Source organism: Physcomitrium patens, chromosome 14 (assembly GCF_059467195.1).
Source record: "Physcomitrium patens ecotype Gransden chromosome 14, ASM5946719v1, whole genome shotgun sequence".
In the NCBI taxonomy this organism is placed as follows: domain Eukaryota; kingdom Viridiplantae; phylum Streptophyta; class Bryopsida; order Funariales; family Funariaceae; genus Physcomitrium; species Physcomitrium patens.
In genome coordinates, this window is record NC_143423.1 from 13975865 (window position 1) to 14001688 (window position 25824).

Sequence of the window (25824 nt, forward strand, 5' to 3'; positions counted from 1 at the left end):
CTCTGCTGCCGGAGATAGTTTGTCGGGGCGAAGAACTCATGGAGTGCCTTCATTCCTCGGTGCCTCAGAACTTCACATTCTCACACCACCAAAGAGTGTTCGCAGTCATGCCCTCCTCTCGAACACTGATAACTGCTACCCCGCCAACTGAGATTCTCCGGGGTACGTTAAAAAGCGTCCGAGTTCAACACATCATACGTGGTCTCCGGAAGCGATCGATACTCCTCTTCTACGGCCGATCAGCGAATTACAGTGGGACCCGGGCCGGATTCGTTGGTCGGACCAAAAGGACTTCATGCGAACACGACTCAAGGTAGAACGTTGCTTCGCAAGCGCCACCCCCCACTCTTGCTAGCCTGCGACAAGTGGCAAGCTCTACTACCATTTAACTTTAAATTGAAGTGGAACAACGTATGGGATCACGACCGCGCCAAAAAAGAAGCCGAATTCCCATGACAATTGTGGCACAAGGCGGTCGGGGTAAATTCATGGCGGGGACGAACGTCGAACCAGATTGATTTGGCCTGTCCCATGTGCTCAGCAGGGGTGGATGAAACTATTATTCACCGTTTCTGGGACTGTGGACCCTCACAGCACGTATGGGGCTTTGTTAGCGTCCAACTGGGGAAATTAACTCAGCCTGACGAATCCAATGGATGGCCACTCGCGAATTGGAAACAAGCCCTGTTCGGTCACAGAACACCGCGCCGGTACCGCAGAGTTGGGAAACTGTGGCTCCTTCTCCGAAGTATTGCGATTTGGAACATATGGATCGCGCGGAACGACAAGGTCTTCAATCAAGTAACATGGAGTAAGGAGAAAATGGAACAGACAGTCTGACAAGCCCAAGGGGAATGGGAGGATTGCGTGGGCCAAACCTCAGGAGCCCTGTCGAACAACCCCGGAAGCAATGCAAGATTCACTTGTTGAGTTTGACCGGAATTGGGGCCAGTATAAGTTGCTTTGCTCTAGACAAAATAACCGAGTAACTTGGGAACTCAGGGGCTTAGCCAGGTTGAGGTAGTTGGTAGAAACTAATTATAGATACGGTAGGTCCAAGGTGTCCCTGCCCTGTATCGTTAAAGGTACGAGCGGCCTGTACTTCAATATCCCTCTGCAATTGAACAAAGTTCAATTTGTGCCAAAAAATATTTAAGACGAGCGTATCTTGGTTGTCACATTCAGTCTTATGCAACACGCGACTCAATTTTCCTGCTCCATTTGCTAAGTTATTTTTATTCTTATTTTTATTATTAAAAAAACTGTTGCACAGTGAGGCCTACAACTATCACCATTGACGTTCTCACAAGACGACTTGTCCAAAGAATTTGCAGGAGTTCACTGCAACTCTTATCTTGTCTGTGATTAGCGAGTACAGAAAATATGGAGAATTAACTTTTAATTCTTAGTATAAGCTTAAGATAATAAGCTTAAGTATAGTAAAGGTGATTCAAGAGTCAAAACACTATATATATATATATATATATATATTTATTATTATGTTATCGATTCCAAAGTGGAATAACTTTGTTATATGGTAGGTTCAGGACAATAATGTGCACATTATTCTATTCTTCTTCTTCTTCTTCTTCTTCTTCTTGGATGCAGCTTGAGTGAGAGATCAATTGGGTGGATAACAAACAGCGCGGTTTCGAAATCTCCACTGCCGCAACAACGACGCTGAGAACACACTACGCACATGACGACGCCAATCCAGGGCGACGATTCTGTCTAGGATCCAGTGCCAAGATCGTGCGGGAGATCGCGCGCTAGAGTAGGTGTTCTCACAGATTCGGATTTGTTGCAATCGCCGATGTGAAGCCAATGCGACGAACCACGCAGACATCCCAGTTTCCCTGATCGAGTCAGAGAGAGCACCGGGAACCAAGCTTCATTCACACCCCCGTCGTCGTCGTCGTCGCTGCACTATGACCACCTCGAAGTGCAGAACCTCTCCTTCTCATTCAAGATTGAGATGACGATTTCAGCCTAGACATGCGGGCGGGGGCGATTCCTTCGTTTCACGATGAGGTGGTTGCGTGAATTTGGCGAACTGTCAGGGTGGACTCTAGCGGGGCCACCGCGGGACAGCGAGTTCCATGTGCCATTGGCAGCAGCTTTGGTCCGATGCGTCCACGGGGCGTCACGGTGCTGCTGTTGGACACAGACAATAACCCGAAAGGATATAGCAAGCTGACTCAATAGGGTTCAGCCTTGGGACCAAACCTGTAAACTGCCAATTTGACGTAATCCCAACGCTGAATCGCGTGAGGTGTCAGTGACTCGAGGATGCGGATGCATAAAATCGTCGTATACAGTGTCGACAGCATCAGAAATTGCATCTAGCGTTTGTGTTTTCTTCCCCGTCTAGAGCCGCCGGCGTCACTGAAGGCAAGCAAGGCCGCACAATTCCAGCCCTCTCAGATTCGTGTTTGGATTGATCTAGGAATATGGATTCAATTCAGTTCAGTTGTTGGCGTTTGTAGAGCTGGGCTTCAGTCGAAGGTGGAAGTTTCCATTTCGGCTTCTAGGCAAGTGTTTGTTTCAGCAAACTCCGGTCCTATTTCGACTCTTGAAACTGTTGGGTGCTCTTGTTTTAGCTTACAACTACAGCAACAGTCACTCGCGTCCGAAGCTAGCTAATATATTATTTCACAACTATATATATACATATATATATATATATATATATATATCTTTATAGGGCGTTCAATCCATGGGCATGCGCCTGAAGATAGAATAAATTCCTGGGAGGCCAGACACTGATCTTCTTGCTGTAGAGTTCAACTAGAATACAAAGTTTCTAACTCTTCTAATGGATCCCATTGAATGACAAGATATTTTGCTGACTAGATACATACGTGGAAGCCACTTACAACTCCCACCCAAGCTTCAGATAATATCAACAATAAATAAATGTATGGAATTACTATTAATTTTTTTATACATCTTAATTGATGCATACATAAAATCTTGATTAAATTATTAAAAATATATTCAGTTTATAAACTCTCTTAAAGCTATAAATTAAATATAAAAATTATTGAAATAATTTATTTTTAAAAGTATTGTTTATTTGACTTTGCAGAGATAAAGTTACAACTTCAAAGACATTCATTAAAAAATTAAGAAATAATTGAACCATAAAGTTTCTTTAATACATCTTCAAATTATTCAATGAGAAATTATATAAAATAGATTAAACATTCTTTGACTTTGTGCAGGAACTAGCAACATGACTTACTTAAAAGTACACCTTAAATTTATCACAAGTTGCAAGATAATTATATCTATATCTATATCTATATATATATAATATAACCTAACTAAATCAGATTATTGATGCTAAATTCTACTAAATGAGAACCAATGGGATTTTGCATATTTCAATTGCATAATTGTATGTGCCAGCTTGCATACTTTAATAGAATCTTATATGCTCTAATAGCATCTTGCATGCTCCAATTAGGACTATGCAATATCTACAAAGTCAAAAAAATAAAATAATAGAATTATTTAACTTTTTATATTAATAAGATACTAAATATATAAAAAGATTCAATTTATTTTCTTTTAAATAGAATGGTTTTATTATAAATTTATAAATAAAATTAAATATAAAAATTTGGATGCAACTAATGCCACAAATAATTTAACTACAGCCACAAATACTTTTGACTATTGCCACAGACACCTCACTTATTATGCTCAATGCTTGGTTGCATCAATAACTATCCTTTTGCAAATCTCAGTATGCAACCACTATACTATCTATTAACAGTCAAATTGATTATCTTGGCATTGTCTTTGTTGCTATCATTGCATGCTTAAGGCCATGCATGTTGCTTAAATAATTTATTCCATTGGGCAATTGGTACACTGCCTTTGTTATGACAAAATGGACCAAGGTAAAGAGATGGCAATGTACATTCATAGCTCAAGGATGCTACTAAAAAAATATAAGGCTATGGAATCAAAGATGATTACTATCAACTTTTGAGCATAATAAATGTCAGGGATATATGTCATTGATATATTAGCAAAGTGTGCACCTCCATCAAATACAACAAATGACCCAACCATATATGAGTGGCAACAACCTATCGTAGAATCCAAAACCAGAAAACAAATGATATTAGTGACATACACTTGTTGATTTACAACATCGTCGCTTGCACATTCATGTCACTACCTCATATCATGTTCTACATTTGGTGATTTCTTTCTAAGTGGTTGGTCATCTTGTAGTAGATTTGCAATCAAGTGTAACCACAATTACTATTTGCAAGAACACCAATGATTATATCAACGCAAAATTGTAATTCATGTTGTTTGTGCTACTTATACAACTATTGTTGATCACAAATGATAATGCTTGATTTTTAGTATTTTTTACTATCTGAATGATACCATATTTATTTACAAGCATGACATGCATGTTTCTTGTATTTTTTTGGTAGTGGTACCTCAACATACTCAAAATGAGATGGATCCTATTATGTGGATGTGTCTTTTTTGCAAGGCATTTTTTTTTTGCGCAAGCAATCTCTGATTCTTTCAAAATTTTAGACACTTGCTGAGACAAAGTCTGAAGTTGTTTAATAATTAACCTTTGTTCATGATTAAACAAAGCTACAAAGCTATTAGCCACTTGATCTAGCAAAAATGCTAATTCATTGCCAAGTCGTGGTGTTAGTTGTGGTTTTGGTGGTTGTGGCTTTATCAAGTATTAGTATTGATGAACATCCCTCACATATTTGCTTTGTTCATTTTCAATAAGTGAATGTAATTTTTGAAAACAAAGAAGATTCCTAATAGTGATAAATACCTCCAAACAAATCTTATTGTTCTTGATGAGCAGTTGTTTGGCAATGATGAGCTGCACGTTAATTTTGTGCAAAAAAAAATATAAGATTATCAAATTGACCTTCTAAAAAATGATGCCTTTTAGCGTTGGATGTGCAAAGTTACAAATCATCATTTGCTCTTTTTGGTGGTGCATATCATATTCAATGAGATTGTTTTCAATGGCCAAATGTAGTTTTTCATAATACAAAATCATATTATTCAAACACATTTTACTTGAGCATGCAGTGATTTCTTTCACCATGGAAGGTCACAATATATCCAAAATGCTAAATTCAGTTGGTCTACTTGCAGACAAACATCTCTTTGTATAGCATCCATGTATCTGCAAGATATTTGACAATGATATTGTCATTTGTCTCTTTGAATGTCTCATACCATTTGTTGAAAATATCTTATGTTTTGGAGAATACAATTGCCCTCTATTCTTTCATGAAAGTTGTCCAATCATCCCTAATAAACAACAACTTGTACTTTTGCAATACATTCTTCTCAATGTACCAAATGCATAGCAGAATTTCAATAGTTGAGAATTACTTCCAGATGCTTAATATCAATGCCAATTTTCTATTAACAACAAATACTTTTGGTAGCTTTTTATCATAGAAGAGGTGACAAAGATATATCATTATTATTAGATATAAGGTCTTGTTCTTCTTGGTGATAAAAATAAATGCAACAGAAAATGTCATATATATTGATGAATATCAGACAATGTGTAGTAGCAATGTTGTGTTGTGGTTTGGCTACTATGTGAAAATAATGCAAATATATATCTAATATATAATTTACTATATAATATTATGTAAGCCATATTATCAGATTTTATGTAATGGCCATTGCACTACTTATATGATGTTTTTGTGACAATTCCATAATCTTGAATTCACACCATCAATTACTTGACATGCTCATTTATCTATTGAAGCTTTTATGCTGGGTGTCTTTACTTTCTACTAGAATGTTGTTACGTTGTCAATAAGCACACTATGGTTCAGAAAAAAGAAAAGAGAGAACAAGCACGGCCGTCCAAAAAAATAAAAAGAAACAATATTAGGTAAAGTAATTCCAACCAAGCTCCAAAAAAAGCATGGTTTTTGTATGGTATATCCTCTTGAATTGCTTTGTCACATTTTCAAGCAAGTGCTCTTATTTTTGGAGTCATTAGAGTTGGTGATTGTTTCTAGTTTTTTCTTTACTTTAGAAGTGGTATATGTGTATGTGTATGTGAATGAGAAGGGAGTGGGTGGGTATGCTCTAATCTATGCCAATAGTCAAAAGTGTCTATTGTAATAGTCAAACTATGTGTGGCATTAAAGCATCCCTAAAAATTTCTCTAATACTTGTATATTTATTCTAGTCTTTTACTTTTAATAGTTTTATTTAATCTTATTTTGATTCTTTTTCTTTTAAGTATAGCATATTGATATTAGGAAAAATATCATATATATACCCTCCAAATATATTGAAATATCAAAAATAACCATATTTTTTTGATACTAGCAAATCAACCCCCTTTTGGGATAATAAAAAATCTACCCTTGAATGTGATAAAGTATCACCACTCTTCTTTTTTTTAGGTGCATCTAGAACCCAACCTGTGTATTGCACAGATTTTGGCAAGAAGCTTATGATATTTTTCCTAACTTTAAATCTACTTCATATATATTAAAATTTTATAATATTTCACAAGAGATGTTCTATTTTCTTCAACTTTGTCTACTTACTTATATTCATTTCTATCAACACAGCATCAAAGCAAATTTGCTGTGAACTCCACTATCAACACAACGTCACAAAAAAAGTATCTCTGTTTACTTTTTCATAGACAACATTTACTTTATTACTATCCTAGGGTTTTTATGTTTGTGCCTGACCAGTTTGTTGCTGCGGCAATAGTCTTTACGCTCGTCTCCGTGCAAACAAAATACTACGCCCTTGACCTAATCTTGAGCTGAACTATTTATGTGGCTTATTTCGTGTGGGATTCTGATGTAGCTGAGAAGCGTGCGTCGGTTGAATACACGTTACGTGGTGTGCAAGGTGGCTGCTACCGAACCAGAATCAGGACACAAACTTTGTATTTGTACAATTTCACGAGCCTCGAGCGTTGATCCTGCCGGTGCCGGAATGCATGACTGCGATGACCGGGACGTCGCGGCGTTAACGCTTGAATTGGTGTATTACGTTGGTAGAACTTGGTTTCGCAATAGAAACAAGCGAAACCAAGTTCTACCAGGCACTTCTAAGGTTGTGTAGGCTTATTGGATTCTATTGTGACATACCTTATAAAGCAATAAGAATTTCTTACAGCCATCCGCTGGCGTGAATTAGGATTCCGGGTGAAGTATAGAAACCGCGCTTTACAAACAGCCGAGTCTAGTCGACGGTGCGCCGATCATGGCCTAGGATTTTAACCAAAACCATTTCTCTGTTCAACCTTGTGATCCATTGCCTTCCGCAGAGCTTAGTTGATTCTGGTTAGGTAATCAGCTCCTAAGTAACCAGAGCGGTAATATTTTAAGTACATCTATCCACGACCTACGTATAATTTACACCGTTGTTAAGATAAGGGTGTTCAGTGGTGGATAAGGTATCGCGGGTCACTACTGCTTGTTCACCATATCTGAATCATGACCATACAACAAGGTGGTCAGCAAGCGACTCACGAGATGCTAGATTTGGTATACAGTGGCCAGAAACCCTGCTAATTGTCAAAATATGTTTCACTTTCATTTGAAAAGAAATGCGCGATGCAAAAACCTGTGAGCAACAACGTCCTGTGTAAACATTTTAGTCTGCGCTGCGACATCGTAGCCCGCCGCCTCCAATGCATCAAACAGTTTCGCTGAGGACATCAATGACATTTGTTGATAACATCGGATTAAAGTAAACTCATGAGAAACAGAATGAGCATGAATCTCGTGTAAGTGACGAAAACATGCAAATTGATCGAATTAAAGTGATTACATTAACGGAAGCTCCTACACGTGTGGATAGTTCAGCAGGATGCAGCATCTTTTGTTAAAATCCTAAAACCATTCAGAAAGCATCTATAGATATAAGAGCCACTTTGCCAAGAAATAAGTGGAAAAACTTCTTTCCAAAATTTGCACAGCACGTGGTTTGGGCCCTAGATGCACCTAAAAAGGTAAGAGTGGTGATACCTTATCACATTCAAGGGTAGATTTGTTATCATCAAGAATACAAGAGTATTCTTGATATTTCAATATATTTGAGGGGTATATATGATATTTTCACTAAATACTATAACTATTCAAAAATATTTTGAATTTGTATTCGTTATTATATATATTTTTTATTTTTTTGAAAATAAAATTGTTATTTCTTATAAAACTTAAAATAGTAATTTTAAAATAAAAATACTATAATTAAATGATAAATAAATAAAAAATACTAGATCTAATAAATTATTTTTTCACAATTTTTGAACAAGTTACAAATATTACCTTTTTGTGATTCATATAAAGAATTCAGTTGTAATAAATAAAAACTAAATCATATCTATCTATCTATCTATCTATCTATCTATCTATAAATATATCTACACATACACAAAAAAGATAGATTTATTTAAAATCTTAATCTTACAAAGATTTTATTAATTTTTTTATAATAAGAATTATAAAAATTGAATAAAATTAGATATATATATATATATTTAATTATATAAATTAATAAAAAATATTATTATTATTAATTCTATTAAGTATATTATTAAGTTTTAATTTTAAATTAATAAAAAAATTATTGCTCTTAAGATCCAAAAAAGTTTATGATTTGTTTTTATTCTTAATCTTATGAAGTATTGATAATTTAATCAAATTCTATGAAATAACCTTAAAAAAAATTACTCTCAATAATGATACAAATTTATTTTTAACTTAAATTTTAAGTTATTGGTACTTGTTTGAAAAGAGTTAAATAATATTTTTCAGATAAATAATTAGTGTAATTTGTTTTATTTCAAAAAGCTAATTTATAGTTTTTAAGATTAAACAATACATCTAAGAGAGTAGAAAATATATATATATATATATATATATATCTCTCTCTCTCTCTCTCTCTCTCTATATATATATATATATATATATATATATATATCTCTCTCTCTCTCTCTATATATATATATATATATATATATACATACATATATATTAAAATAAGATAATATTTTCATAAATTAATTTATTTAAAAGCAGAAAATTTATAACCTTTAAGATAAAATATTTTTTCTCAAAAAGAAGAATCTATTAAATAATTTGAGAAAAGTATTAAAAAAGTTCTTGTTAATAAATAAAATAAAAATAAAAATAGTATCATTAATTTATAGATAGGAATTATAATGTAAACAAGATTAAATAATAAAAAATGAAGAGAATAATATTCTATTTTAGTATAAAAATATATAAATATCTTTAAAAAAAATTATTGCAAAAAAATGATATTTGAAAAAATATTTAAGAAAACTAAATTTAATTAAAATATATATTTTTATTCTATTATTAGTATTGATAAAAATTAATTATAAATTTATAATATATTGTCATGTAAGATATCATACAAAATTTTTCAAAAATATTAATATGCTTGCCAATTACATTACTAAATAATTATTTTTAGTATAAAAAACTTTTGAACTATTTTTATAAATTCTTCAAGAAATGTTTTAAGAAGATCTTAAAATATATAAAAATTTCTATAAGAATGCAATAGTTTTAGTAATATCTAAAGTAAAAATTAAGTTTTAGCTCTTTTGAAATATATTTCATTTTTTTCTGCCATGTATCAAGGACATGAATCTCGAAGAAAGGAAATCCTCAATACACTCTTCTATCATTGAAGAGAACTAGAAAGTCACTCAAAAGGTGATATAATGTTAACTAGAATGGCTATTGCCAAAAACAAGAAGACTAGAAAGTCTTGAAACAAGACCAAGACTAGAAAGGCGTTGACAAGAGTGAAGAAGGCTTCACTCTTGCCTCCATATATACTATCTAACTAAGAGCCACATGGCAATGTCCTATAGGACCTCCAACATGCGTTGACTTTGCTAGCCATTTGTCTTATCTTGCAAGGCAAGTTATCTATATATGCGCTATGTAATTGTCTTGTTCTACAAGCTACTACACGGAGGTAACTTGTTCCACAAGCTACCAATACATGGTTAGCTTTTTGGCCAAGTTTCTATCCTACAACCACATCTAAAGTCAAAACCGCGTCTATGAAGCTTTTCTAAAAGACTTTATGAAATTATTCTATTTTATCTACTTCTACATAATCATATAAGTAACTATTGAGGTAAACATATATGTCTGTGACATTACCCCCCCTTCTAGGCATGAGTTCCACGAGGAGCGATCTTCATATGTTGAGGAAGTCTAAGTTGCGGCGAATTATATTTGCTACATACTCCAATCTTTGCTCTCTTCGAAGATGGTTGATAGGTCTTCTCAACCATTTATAGTGTCCTATACTAAGGCAAGAAGACCACCTGTTATTTGGTCATTATTAAGGCCTTCATAGCTTCCTTTAAATAAAACATTTGGAATACCATTAGGAGTAGTTCCTACCTCTAATAAAATCACTAAACATCAGGATTCTCTTCCAAGGTCGTGATACCAAATACGTTGTATCTCACCATCTATTCGAAGAAGGACATGTCATTTTTGAGGAACTTTATCTCGATTTCATCGTCTCGAAGGTTGTGACAATCGCAATGTCTCATCTGGTAAGTCCGCAAATGAAAGCTCCTCAGTTAAATCTGCTGGTTGTTGGTGCTCCATCTCATCACAAATACACAGAAGCTATAATGAAAGAGAGAAGGTAGAATGTTATTTTTCTTTGATCTTGTATCTTTTATAGCAAAGGTTTGCTATTCTTCATCTTGGTTTTGATGGATGTCATTGATGAAAGACTTCAACTTTCTTTGCTACATTTGTAAGATTCTTTGATGTCTCTCATGTGCATTCACTAATACCATATCCGCGCCAATGAACAAGATATTCCAACCTATTTCGGTGCCACCTTGAGTCTAAGACTTCTTCTACCTCAAACTCTTGGTTATTATCCACTTCTATAAAAGGATGTGGCATTTGTCTTCTTTCCAAGATATTCACTATCTTATACGGCTCCAAAAGAGACAAATGAAATATAGAGTGGATCTTCATAGACTCCGGTAGATATAATCAATAGGCAATAGAATTGATTTGTTCACAAATAAAAAAAGATCCGAGCCTACGATAATCTAATTTATGACAAGGACGAGTAGTCTTGATATTACAATGAAGTAACCATACATTATTGCCTATATTATATTATGGTTTCTCCTTGCGATGAGCATCTGCATTGGTCTTTTGTCGTTCTTGAGCTTCCTTTAATTATATCTTCATTGTTGTATGTAGCTTTGACAAGCGATTTGCTAAATCTTCTGTAACAAGATTATCAACTTTTGAAAAGTCAAAAGTATTAAGATATGGATGATGACCATAATTGGCAAAGAAAGGTGTTTGTTGAGTGAAAGAATGTACCGAATTATTACATGCAAATTCTACCAATAGTAAAAGAGTTGTTCAATCATCTTTATGATAGTCGATGATACATCTCAAATACTGCTCCAAAACTTGATTTATCCGTTCTGTTTGTCCATCAATTTGAGGATGAAAAGCTAAAGAAAGCTTTATATTTACCTTTAGAATCTTGAATAGGATTCTCTAAAATCTTGATACAAATTGAGTCCCCCTATTCAATATAATATCCTTTGATAATCCATGATAGCGATAGATATTATTAATAAAAAGCTTAGTTGTTTCTTCACCTGTGATAGATTTTGTACATGGTACAAAATGTGCCATCTTGATAAAACAATCTACTATCACGAATATAGAGTCATAAGAACCTGAGATTGGAAGATTCGTGATGAAATCCATAGAAATAGAAGACCATAGTTGTTCTGGAATAGGTAATGGCTGAAGAAGTCCGTAAGGTCGATGACGAAGAATTTTTGATCTTGAGCAAATATCACAAGATTGTACAAAATCTTTGACTGCCTTCCACATTTACGGCCACCAAAAATCCTTAGATATTAGCTCCAAAGTTTTATTGTATCCCAAGTGTCATGCTACTGAAAAGTCATGACGAGCTTGAAGAACACGTAATTCAGCTTCACCTTTTGGAATATATAGGCGTCCTTTGAAATATAATAGATTATTCTTGAATTCAAATTTGGAAGTACCATGGGACTTAGAAGAAGTATCCTTGATATCTCAAACAAGAGGATCAGAGGACATGCTTAATTGAATTTGCTTCACAAATATTGAATCAACAGTCAATGTTGATTTTATAGCTCGAAGATGAAAATGCTCAGGCTTCAAGAGAATTGATCTTTGTTGATCAAAAGATGCATCTCCTTCTTTTGGTGCAAGATAAGAACGTCTAGAAAGAACATCCGATAGACCTTGTTGTTTTTCAGGTTGATAAGTGAGCTTGAAATTGAATCTAAATAAAGATATGCTTCCACGGGCTTGACGACAATTTAAGATATGTGCTGATATGAAGTACTTAAGGTTCTTATGGCTTGTATATATGATAACTGGACTTAAAGTGCCTTCTAGATAATGACGCCATTCTTGAAATGAATCCACAATTGTAAAGAGTTCTTTGTCAGGGATCTCATAATTAATCTTGGCTACTGAAAATTTCTTCAAATAGAAAGCTATTGGATGGAATTTGTCATCCGTTTCTATTTGTGACAATACAGCATCTATAGCAAAATCTAATGCGTCTATTTCCATAAAAAATACCTTGAAGAAGTCAACGAAATATAAGATTGGTGCAGAAATAAATTCCTTCTTTAAAGCATCAAATGATGCTTCTGCTTCTTTATTCTACTCAAGTTTGTCTTTATAAGTCAAACATATAAGTGGAGTTGAAACTTGAGAAAAATTCTTGATGAAGATTTGATAGTAATTAACAAAGCCCAAAAAGCATTACACATCTTGTAATATTTTTAGAATCTTCCAATCTATGATAGTTTGAATCTTCTTGGGATCTATCATAAGGCCTTCGTTAGAAATGATATATCCTAAGAAGTCAACTTGAATAGTGTGGAATACACACTTTTCTAATTTGGCATATAATCCTACATCTCTAAGTTTCTATAATATGCAATGAATATGAAGTGCATGTTCTTTTATGTTCTTAGAGTAGATTAGAATGTCACCTAAATAGCAAACAATGAAATCATCTAAAAACTCACGAAAAACATCATTCATAAGATGTTGAAAAGTTGTCGGTGCATTTGTGAGTCCAAAAGGCATAACATTGTATTCAAAATGTCCATACCTAGTTCGAAAAGCAATCTTTCATTCATCTCCTTCTTTGATACGAACTAAGTTGTATGCTCCTTGTAGATCTATTTTGGTATAGATCTTTGCTTGATTGAGTTGGTCAAGAAGTCTTGAAATCAAAGGCAAAGGATACCTATTTTTTATGGTGATCTTGTTGAGTCCTCGATAATCTACACATATTTGTAGAGATCCGTCTTTCTTCTTCACAAATAAGATAAGAGCCTTAGCTGGAGATTTAAAATGGTGTATGAAGTTTTTTACCAAATTTTCATCAATGTAATCCTTTAATGTAGCCAACTCATTCTGCAATAAGCTATAGATTGGTTCGAATGGTGGTTGAGTGTCACGGACACAGAAATACAGGCTCGAGATCTAACAAGAAGTTTAAGAAGAACTGGCAAGAATTAGATTAATCAGATGAATACAAGAACAATACCAGAGAGGTGAGCTAGAGCTCCAAGAGATGTATTGTCGAGACTAAAGAACTCTTCAGCCTCGATTCCAATATATACTCCTATTTAGGAAGCTTCTCAAGCAACTTCTACTAACTAAGAAGCTTCTAGAAGGTTCCAGAGACTTGCTTCTAGAAGGTTCTAGAAACTTGTTTCTAGAAGGTTCTAAGGATTATGTGGCTAACATCACCCCCTCCTTAAGCTTCAAGGTCTCTGAGAAGCAATATTGTTGTTAATCAATACCAACGCAAGAAAATGAAGATCTATCACATAACGTCTGTTATGAACTCCAACTATTATTCACGAGGCAAGTGGTTTATCAGCCCTTGAAGCCAACGGTAGTAGCCCACTCCTTCAACTTCTGACCAAGCATGAACTTTCGTGTTCTCATTGTGAAATTGTCTTACAAATATGCCTTCTGGCTGACCATCGTAAGCAGGCTCGAATTTGAATACAATCACCAGTGATCGGTTACTCAATATCCTCCGTCGTTGTCATGGTATAGGCGGTTTTTCATCTCGGGGTCGCCTTCGTGAGCTAGTCAGTTGAGATAATCTGACTGGCATAGTATCTATCTCTTGGCTATCCATATTAAAAGGCTACTGAAAAAATCCTACTTTATCTTGGAAAAAATAACTACATCAACTGCGAATTTTGGTGGTGCTCTCTCCCTTTCTTATATTCTTGGGTGAGCAAGCTATAGAAGGAAGCTATCGTCAAACCGGCTTAGGTTTATGAGGATGTTGTTGATGAAACTCCTGTATCTTTTGTGGTGCCTTGGCAAGATTTTCAGCTCGCTCCCACGTTCGCTCATTAATGTCGTAGCCGCACCAATGAACAAGATACTCCAACTTGCCCCACCTTTGCCGTGAATCTAGCACCTTTTCAACCTCGTATTCCTCGTGGTTCTTAATCTCAATACTAGGTGGTGGACATTGCACTCTTCTAGGAAAAGATGACTCTCGATAAGGCTCCAACAGAGAAACATGAAAGACTGGATGTACCTTCATAGAAGCTGGTAATTCCAGACGATATGCCACTGGATTGATTTGCTTCTAGATGATAAATGGTCCCAATCTTTGATAGTCCAACTTATCACATGGTCGCTTGGTCTTGATATTCCATCGAAGAAGCCATGCTTTATCTCCAATTTTGAAAGTAGGTGCTTGATTCCGAAATCTATCTGTAGACGCCTTATAGGATTCTTGAGCGGATTATAATTGAAGCTTCAACATATTTTGAAGTTCTGATAGTTGTTTCGTAAATCCTTCAGCTGTTGGATTGTTATTTGTTGACGAGCTCAATAAATCAAGCTTCGGATGATATCCATAGTTGGAAAAGGATGGTGTGTATTGAGTCGACGCATGAAGGATGTTGTTATATGCAAACTTGGCTTGCGACAGATATGTGGTCCAATCGTCTTGCTGATAGTTGATGTTGCATCGTAAGTATTGTTCCAAGACTTAGTTCACTCATTCCATTTGGCCGTCAGTTTGAGGATGAAAAGCCGAAGAAAGCTTGATATCCACCTTCAGTATCTCAAAGAGAGATCTCCAAAACTTTGATACGAACTGGGTTCCTCGATCTAATACGATATCATCTGGTAGTCCGTGATATCGATACACATTATCGAGAAAGAGCCTTGCTGTGACTTCATTAGACGATGTCTTCTTGCAAGGAACAAAGTGTGCCATTTTTGTAAGCCGATCTACCACGACAAAGTTGCTGTCAAATGAGTTCGATGATGGCAGGTCCATGATGAAGTCCATAGAAACTGAAGACCATGGTCGACGTGAAATCGGCAATGGCTATAGGAATCCATAAGGGCAATGCCGAGGATTCTTGGATCTTGAATAGATTTCGTAGGAGAGGATAAAATCTTTCACATCCTTCCACATTTGGGGCCACCAAAAATCTTGAGAAATAAGCTCCAAGGTCTTGTTGAATCCAAAATGTCCCGCAGCTGGAAAATTATGGCGAGATTGAAGAACTCGGAGTCGTGCTGGTTCTTTTGGGATATACAACCGCTCCTCAAAGTATAAAAGATCTCCCTCCACCTTGAACTTGTCGTCATTGGCACACTGCTTAATATCAATGGCTACTGAATCTTCAATGGTCATGGCACATACTTGATTCAGGAAGTCAGCATCAATTGGCAAAATAGTAGCACAAAGCTGAAATTGCTCTGGCTTCAACAATGTCGTACATTGTTGATCAAATGCTGCTTCTCCAACCTTTGGTACAAGATACGATCTCCTTGATAAGGCATCAGATAGTCCTTGCTGCTTTCCAGGTCGATAAGTGATAACAAAATCAAACCTAGATAGCAACATACTCCACCGAGCTTGACGTCGATTTAGAACTCGAGCCGATATGAAATATTCCAAATTCTTGTGATCTGTGTATACGGTCACTGGGTGTGCAGCTCTTTCAAGAAAGTGATGCCATTCTTGGAAAGAATCCACTATAGCAAGAAGTTTCTTATCGTAGATCTCATAATTGATTTGAGTAGCAGAGAACTTTTGAGAATAGAATGCAACCTGATGGACCTTCTTGTCTTCTCCCATTTATGAAAGTTCAGCTCCCAAAGTAAAATCCGAAGCATCAGTTTCCAAATAAAAGACCTTTGTAAAGTCTGGATGTACCAAGATTGGAACCGTAGTAAATGCGATCTTCAGGTCTTGAAACACCTTCTCCGCTAGAGGTCCCCACTCCAGCTTATCTTTGCATGTCAACCGAGTCAGAGGAGCAGCAACTTGAGAGTAATTCTTGATGAAGATCCGATAGAAGTTGGCAAAACCAAGAAAGTATTGTATATCTCTAACCGTCTTTGAAACCTCCCAGGATATGATTGCTTCCACCTTCTTGGGGTCCATCTTCAAGCCTTCGGTAGTCGCAACGAATCCCAGAAACTCCATCTCTATTTGGTGAAATAAACACTTCTCGAACTTGGCATATAGTCTTTGCTCGCATAGTTTCTCCAAGACCAAACAAACGTGCTTTTCATGTTCTTCTTTGGTTTTTGGAGAATATCAAAATATCATCCAAATAGATGACAACAAAATCGTCAAGGTGCTCTCAAAAAATGTCATTCATCATATGTTGAAAGACTGCTGAAACATTAGTAAGACCAAAGGGTATGACATTATACTCAAAATGGCCATACCTTGTACGGAACACTGTCTTCCACTCATTTTCTTCCTTGATTCGTATGAGGTTATAAGCTCCCCTTAAATCAATTTTTGTAAAGATCCTTACACGTCCAAGTTGTTCTAAGAGACTAAAAATCAAGGGTAACGGATAACGATTCTTCTTTGTTACCTTGTTGAGGCCTCGATAGTCCACGCACATCTACAACGAGCCATCTTTCTTCTTCACAAATAAGATGGGTGCTCCAGTTGATGATTTTGAATGACGGATGAAGTTCTTGGTTAGATTCTCGTCCATGTACTTCCACAACTCTACCAACTCTGTCTCCGATAGATTGTAGATTGGGCCAAAAGGTGGTTGTACTCCTGCCTGCAAGTCTATGGCACAATCATATGGTCGGTGTTCCAGTAGCATGTCGACATCCTTCTTTTGAAACACGTCTTTAAAATCCTTATATTGCTCAGGTATACTTGCTGTCGAGATCTTCTCCCCGATAGTTGGAGCTGCATAAATGACAAATAGTATGCCTTCCTTGGACGATCTTATAAACGCTCTTGCTCCAATGAATAAAGATTTCTCTATTCGGGATTTTCTACTAGGCTTGCTCTTAGATGGTTTTGTGGGAAAGGTCATCTTCCGCAACCTCCAATCTATGGATGGGTTATGCTTTTTCAACCAAGAAAGACCAAGAATAATAGGATTTGATGGGATTCTAATAATATTGAAAATAATATGACTACTATGGTCCTTAAACGTCACTTCTATAGGTTCTGATTCATGGGTGACACTACCAAACAATAAAGGTCGTCCATCTATGACCTCAATGTGAACACGTTTGGATTTTTGTACTAAAGGGATCTTATGATGCTTCGCAAATTCTTCGTCTAAAAAACAAGCAGATGCTCTTGAATCTAATAATGCTAAGGTTCTGAGTTTTTGAGGGCCAATAAGCAAAAGGATTGTAAAGCAAAGGGCAGGTTGAGTAGAAAGAAAGGAACTTGGTTGTTGTTGCCATATTTCACTGTCTAGCCGCACGGTTCCTATTGTGGCTGGGCATCCTCATTTTCCTGAACAAACGTGCCCTTAATCCTGATAATATGTCGATTTTGCTTCTTGGGGTAGTTTTCAACTTTGTGGCCTTCTTCACCGCAATACAAGTATAGACCTTCCTCCATGCGCCGCTTTTTTTTTTCTAGAGTAAGGGATTTGACACATACCGCATCAATTTGCATGTCTTCTACCTCTGAATGTGAATTCATGTTGCTTGCCGACATAGTTGGAGCATAGCAAACCGTATGTTGTCTTGAATGTTGGTCTTGGTGACGTTGGAATAGGTGATTATCGTACTTCACAGCTTGGCTAATAGCTTCATTGAGCGTTTGTGGATCAAAAAGAGTTAACAGCAAATCCTTCACATCGTCCTTTAAACTACAGTAGAATTGACTCATCAACGCTTCTTTGTCCCAATTGATGTTGCATGCTAATTGCCTGAAGTCCGATGCATGGACTGATGTAGAGCGCATCCTTTGTTATAGTGACCAGATCTTTGTTGTAGCCCATCAAACCTTGTCGTGTTCACCAAATGCTTCCGCAAATGCCTCCAAAAAGGTTTCAAAGTTGTTTAGTATGGACGATCGTTTCTCAAACAAATGAGCAAACCATGATAGAGCTTGCCTTGTAAGTAAGGTTCCAACAAGCCCAACACATGACTCCTCCGTTGGATAGCGTTCAGACTATAAAATTGTTATCAACCTGATTTGAATGACGAATCCTCGAAATTTGGAATGCGTACCATCGAACTTGTCCGGAAGGCTAACTTGGAGCTCCTTATGTTGTAGAATCAACGGTGCTTGTCGAACCTGAGGCAAAGTTGCTTCTCCAAGTGCAGAAGTTTGAGGCTGGTGCAATCTAGATTGTGCCATCCCAGATGCTCCATCATTATGAAGCCTTGCTATGACTCCTTCAATCTCTGCAGTTCTTTGCGATAACGTAGTGAGGGCATTCATGATAGCATCCAACTTGGACTCCAAACTTTCCGTCATACTAATGTCTTGGCCATTCTAAGAGAAGGACAGAAATGACTCTACAAGAAGACAATATTGGTTTAGAGGAGGGTACTCTGCAACCTCTAAAATGCCTTAAGATTTTCAAGAAAAGGGGTAATCCACTCTCTCCAAGAAAAATAAGACTCCAATATTATAACAAAAAAAGTATAAGTTTAGAGGAGGGTAATCCGCAACCTCTAAAATGCTAGTACACTTCCAAGCAGAGGGGTAATCCGCACTCTAGCGAGGAAGAAACTAACTCTGATATCTGAGGTGAGTGAAGTCTCGACAAACTGTTACGGACATAGAAATACAAACTCGAGATCTAACAAGAAGTTCAAGAAGAACTGGCAAGAACTAGATTAATTAGATGAATACAAGAACAATACCAGAGATGTGAGCTAGAGCTCCAAGAGATGTGTTGTCGAGACTGAAGAACTCTTCAGCCTCGATTCCAATATATATTCCTATTTAAGAAGCTTCTCAAGCAACTTCTACCAACTAAGAAGCTTCTAGAAGGTTCCAGAGACTTGCTTCTAGAAGGTTCTAGAAACTTATCTCTAGAAGGTTTTAAGGACTATGTTCCTAACATCTTCTACTAACTAAAAAGCTTCTAGAAGGTTCCAGAGACTTGCTTCTAGAAGGTTCTAGAAACTTATCTCTAGAAGGTTTTAAGGACTATGTTCCTAACATCTTCTACCAACTAAGAAGCTTCTAGAAGGTTCCAGAGACTTGCTTCTAGAAGGTTCTAGAAACTTGTCTGTAGAAGGTTCTAAGGATTTTATCCCTAACATTGAGCTCCTTCTTGCACATCAATTGAACAATCATAAGGTTGATACTCGAGAAGAATATCTGCGTTCTTCTTTTCAAAAACGTCTTGGAATTCTTGATATTACTTACGAATACCACTCGACGTTGTTTCACCATTAGAAATGGGTGTATTATATATAGCAAAAGATGATCATTCTTTTGCAGCATGCATGATAGCTTTTGCACCTACTAATAAAGGTTTGGACATACTAGACTTACATACTTCTACTTTGTTAACATAATCTTGGATTATAATATCAAAAAAGTTAAGTGTATGAGAAATCCAATCTATTTGAGGGTTATATTTTTCTAGCCATGATAATCTGAAAATAATTGGATTAGAGGGAGATTTTATTACATTAAATACTACTACGCTGTTATGATCTTTAATTGCTATATCTAAAGGAATAGTTTCATGGATAACATTTCCAAAAGATAACAAACGACCATCTATGACTTCTATATGTACAGATTTAACTTTCTTCACTAAAGGTATTTTTTGATTTTTGGCAAAATCTTCGTCTATAAAACATGCTGAGGCTCCTGAATCTAACAAGGCAAAGACTTTGTGATTATTAGGTCCTAGACATACTTCTATCATAAAACAAGGTGAGGGGTCTAAGGAGAGGATAGGAACTTTACTAGGTGTTGTACATGATTCTAGCCTCACGATCCCTATTGTAGCTGAAAAAACTCGTTTTTCGACACACTATCTTCTTTGGTAATTATGCTCCTCATTTTGTAATTGTGTTGCTTCTTTGGACAATATTGAGCAGTGTACTTAGCTTCTCCACAATATAAACACAATCCCTCTTTACGACGTCGAGTCTTTTTCTGCTTTGTGAGAAGTTTAAAATGTATCTGATCAATTTGCATTGGTTTTGGCTTTGACGAATACGTTTCAAAAAAATTGGGAGATGCTGCCATTACTTGACTTATTCCTCTCCAACTAAATCTTTGTTCTTCACGCCTTTCAAATAAATGATTGTCACATGCAATGGCTTGAGTAATAAATTTTTCTAAAGATTCTACTTTTGGCATTGTTAATAACAAATCTTTGACGCTATCTTTCAATCCATATTGAAATTGGTTCATAAGTGCTTTGTTGTTCTAGTCCACATGGCAAATAAGATTTTGGAATTCGGCAGCATGTAAAGTGGCTGATCATGATCCTTGCCGTAAGTATAGAAGCTTGGTCTCTGCTACTCATTCTCGATTACTTTTTCCAAATGTGGTTGTAAACACTTCTAGAAATGAATTCAAATTATAAAGGAGTCATGAATCTTTTTCCATTAAAGATGCAAACCAAGAGAGAGCACTTCCTAATAGTAGTGTGCCTATAAATCCGACTTGGGTAAATCCATCAGGATATTGGAAAGGGTGCAAACTTAGATAGAACTTAACTTATTGCAAAAATCCTCAAAATTTTGATCTTGTTCCATCAAACTTCTCAGGCATACTAATCCTTATCCATGTCATATTTGTAGAAGCAAGACTCCTTGGATTTGGTTGTAACATTGATCTATTTGCTTCTTTCAATTAGACAACTTCTTGTCGCAGACTCTAAACTTCTTCCATAGGCGTAGGCATAGTACTTCTATGATTCACGTTAGAAATACGTGAGATTTCCACTCTTAGAGTATTGACAAACTCATAAAGATTTGCTATAGTTGCAAATCTATTCTCACTTCCATTGAGAGTAGCATCTATAATCTTTCCTTCCATAGGCAATTCAAATAAATTCAAAAGTTAAATTAGAGGAGGATAATCCGCAACCTCTAAAAATAAATCCCACAAAGAGGGATAATCCACTCTCTTTAAAGAAAAGATCGGTGTTAGAAAACAAGATTTTTTGTTTAAAGGTGGGTAGTCCGCAACCTTCAAAACACAATAATAGAAGTGAGGTAATTCACTCACTTCTAGAACAAGATACAAACAATTTGTTAGCACTCTTCTCAAACTGTCAAGGACATAAATCTCAAAGAAAAGGAACCCTCAATACACTCTTCTATCACTGAAGAGAACTAGAAAGTCACTCAAAAGGTGATGTAATATTAACTAGAATGGCTATTGCCAAAAACAAGAAGACTAGAAAGTCTTGAAACAAGACCAAGACTAGAAAGGCGTTGACAAGAGTGAAGAAGGCTTCACTCTTGCCTCCATATATACTATCTAACTAAGAGCCACATGGCGATGTCTTATAGGACCTCCAACATGTGTTGACTTTGCTAGCCACATGTTTTATCTTGTAAGGCAAGTAATCTATGTATGCGCTATGTAGTTGGCTTGTTCTACAAGCTACTACACCAAGGTAACTTGTTCCACAAGCTACCAATACATGGTTAGCTTTTTGGCCAAGTTTCTAACCTACGAATATATCTAAAGTCAAAAATGTGTCTATAAAGCTTCTAGGAAGCTTCTCTAAAAGACTTTATGAAATTATTCTATTTTATCTACTTCTACTTAATCATATAAGTAACTATTGAGGTAAATATATATGTCCATGACACCATGATGTGAAGTAAACAAATGATCTAAAGAAACCAAAAAATCTATAGTATTTTTAATAAAAACAATATCAAGTGATAAAAAGAACTATGATAACATTCATAGATTCTGATTAATATCTAAAGTGATTGGCTATTATATCTTTCATTTAATCTTATCTATTTATATTAAAAATAAAAAATAACTATATTTATCTTTGATTAAAATATAAAAAGTTATATATTTGGTTTTATTTAACATATTATGAATCTAGTGCTTATAGATTATCAACTTTACTCATTTTTTTTTAAATAATGAATATTTTTAAAGAATTGATGTCATTGAACTTCACTCAATATCAACTTGTGAATTATTTTATATATATATATATATATATATATATATATATATATATATATATATATATATATCTTAACATTTATCAAAAAGATAAATATATAGAAGACGTGGACGTCACATTTCATGCTACTATTAACAAAAATTCCTTACTTCCATCTATAGGTAATAAATAACTTCGCATAACCTTCTAATGTAATCATTAAAAGGACCAATCTTTTGGTTTCAATAAATAGTTAGAGGGTTTTATAAATATAGCTTCTTTCCAATATTCTTTACCAAAAGTAAGATTTGAACTTAATACTTTGAAGATATTAATCCACTACTTTTTCCACCACTCCAACTTTAGAAGCTCCAAGCCACCACTTGTCATGTCAAAGTTAGAAACCAAAACTTATACCAATGTCATTTAATTCCATCTACTTTAAAACTTTATTACTTATAAAATATAGGTTTAATTTTTTTTTAATTTTTTTTAATTTTTAATTTTTTTGATATCTTAAAATACATCTACCTAATTTTATATTTATTTAATTTTTTTATTATTTTCAACACTCTAAGAACCAATTTTTTTTAAATATTCTACTTATTAATTAAAACATAGATTAATAAACTATAATATATTATAATCTTAATTTAATTTTAATATAATTTATTAATTTATGGAATAATATTTTTTTATTCAAAAAAATTAATATTTAAATATATTTATTTTGTAAAAAATTTAAAAACATAATTTATTTTATAATTTTTAATAACCATTATTTTTTACTTTAAAAAATAAATATATTTTTACAATATTATATTAAAATATAAATATTAGGTGAAAGAAAAAAATAGCTTAAATTATGAAAGAGTTTAATTAAAAATATTGTAGCAAATTACTTTACAAAACATAAGTAAAAAATAGGGAGGTATTAAAAATTTTAAATATTAATAGTTATTTTTGTTTATAAAAAGAAAATTCTATTTAATTTTTTAGGGCCATAAAAAGATAAAAAAATTATTAAAAATATTATTTTAGGATTTTTTAAATAATAATAGAGAGTAAAATTTAGGAAAAGAAATCTAAAAAGACTTTAGATTGGAATCCAAAGAGGATTGGTTGTACAATAGATTATTTTTAAGCATTGATTTTGAATGATTTGAATGGATAATAAATTTATAATAGCTTTACAAAGTGATGATTTGTATAGAGTGATATTGTTTTTTATGGAATAAGATAAAAATACATATTATGAGAAATTATTGAGTTTTGTATGAAATTAATAAGTGAAAATCTTTGAACTTTTGAATATACTTCTATTAGATGTGTGTTATAAAATTGAGCTAAATCAAAGAATTAGATCAAAGGTTATTAATACTTAAGTAGGTTAAAGTCTCAATTATTAGATTCCAAAAATTAGTGAAAATTTCTATGATTTGAAGAAATTTTCTTATTGAATTGAGGTGATTCTTTGTAAGCTAATAGTTGGCTTTATATCCAAAAATAAATAAATAAATAAATAAATTAAGATCAAGTAAATGGTGTAAAAAAGAGCTAATGATATTGAAAGATCAATATTAAGTTGGAAAAGCATAACAACTTCCAAGTAAGCAAATTGGATGCTTTTTTTTACAATTGGTACTTTTCTATAAAATAAGATTTTTATCAAGTTTAGAATCACTATTGGTAATTTTTTTAAAACAATTTCTTATTTTCAACTAAAAAATTAGAACTTTTTATAATTTTAATCAATATAAAGACTTTATTTGATAAAAATTTAGGTTTTAAATTTTTATAAGGTTTAATAAGGATTCATCTAGAATTTATTTAAGGTTTCTTTATGATTTCTAAAGATCTATTAGAATATCCTCAGAATTTCATTAATTAATTTTAAAATTTTATTAGAGTTTCTTTATAATTTTTTTGGATACTTAGTAATTTTTATGATTTATTTATGATTTTTTAAATATTATTTTAGATTTTTAAAGGTTATTTAATATTTCTTTGAAGTCGATTAAAGTGTTATAAGATTCATCTAAGATTTTTTCAATGTTAGTAGGTTGTACTGAAAATAATTAGAATCATTCTTAAGTTGTTTAAGATTTCCAAAAAATTATTTGTAAATACCTTATGCATAATTTTGGGTTGTAAATCCAACTTCAAGATAAGATCAAATTCTTCTTTTAGATAGATGCCTAGTGCATCTCTAAATTAATTTTTATATAATACAAAAATAGATCATAGAATTTATTAATTTATAAAAAAATATTGATTTTCTTAAAATTTTCTTCTAGAATAGATAGTAATATAATAAACTCTTTTATTTTTAAATTGAATAGAATTAAATAAAATTCGATAGAATATATTAGATTGCTAATTTATTTGTTAATAAAATTTTAGAATTTTTTAAAAATAAAAATAGATCTTTAAATTTCTACAAGTATGCAATGTGGCTATTAATATTTATACCACAACTTACCTTTTTTTTGAAGATTGTGTCAAAAATACCCACAACCTAATGCTTGGACCATAAGTTTTGTGGATCTTAGAAAGCTTTCATAAGATATGTGGTTCTTAGACAACTTTTATAACCTTTCTTAGTAGTTAGTATATATGAAGATAAGAATGAAACCATCAATAGTTTTGTCAATGCCTTTCTTGTGTTCATGTATTAACTCAAGGTTCTTTGGTTGATTTGTTGTTGGAATAGTAATTTTAGTTTATTTCTATTTTATATTTATATCTTCTTCTTCTTTTTCTTCTTTAATAATACATAAATATATTTTCTTTTGATTATTTTCTAGATTCATGCCTTTGGTAATTATGAAAGATAAACTTGTTTTATTATTTAGTCTTATTTTATAATATTTTTATTTTTGTGTAATTTTTTCAAATAATAAATCTGTAAACTTTGGCATCGATAAAATTTATTATTTTAATTAAAGAAAGAAAAATATCTAACTTTGATTAAATTTCTATAAATTTTGATTTTATCTGTTTAGTTTCTATTTTTCGTTTTTTATACATATTCTAAAATATATTATTTTAAATTTTCTACTTTCAATATTATTTTTGATATTTTTATCTAATTTTCTGTATATAATTTCTATAAATTTAGGGTATAAAATCAAAATTCTAAAAATTATGAGGACACTAAAAGAAGAATTTTGATTTTATATCTTAAATATAAAAAAAAAGTCTTTTTGGATTATTTTTCTTTATTTTATTTTATTTTTTGGTTTATTTTATTATTTTAAAAAAAAATGTTACACAAAAAAAATAAAAATTTAATACCTTCCATT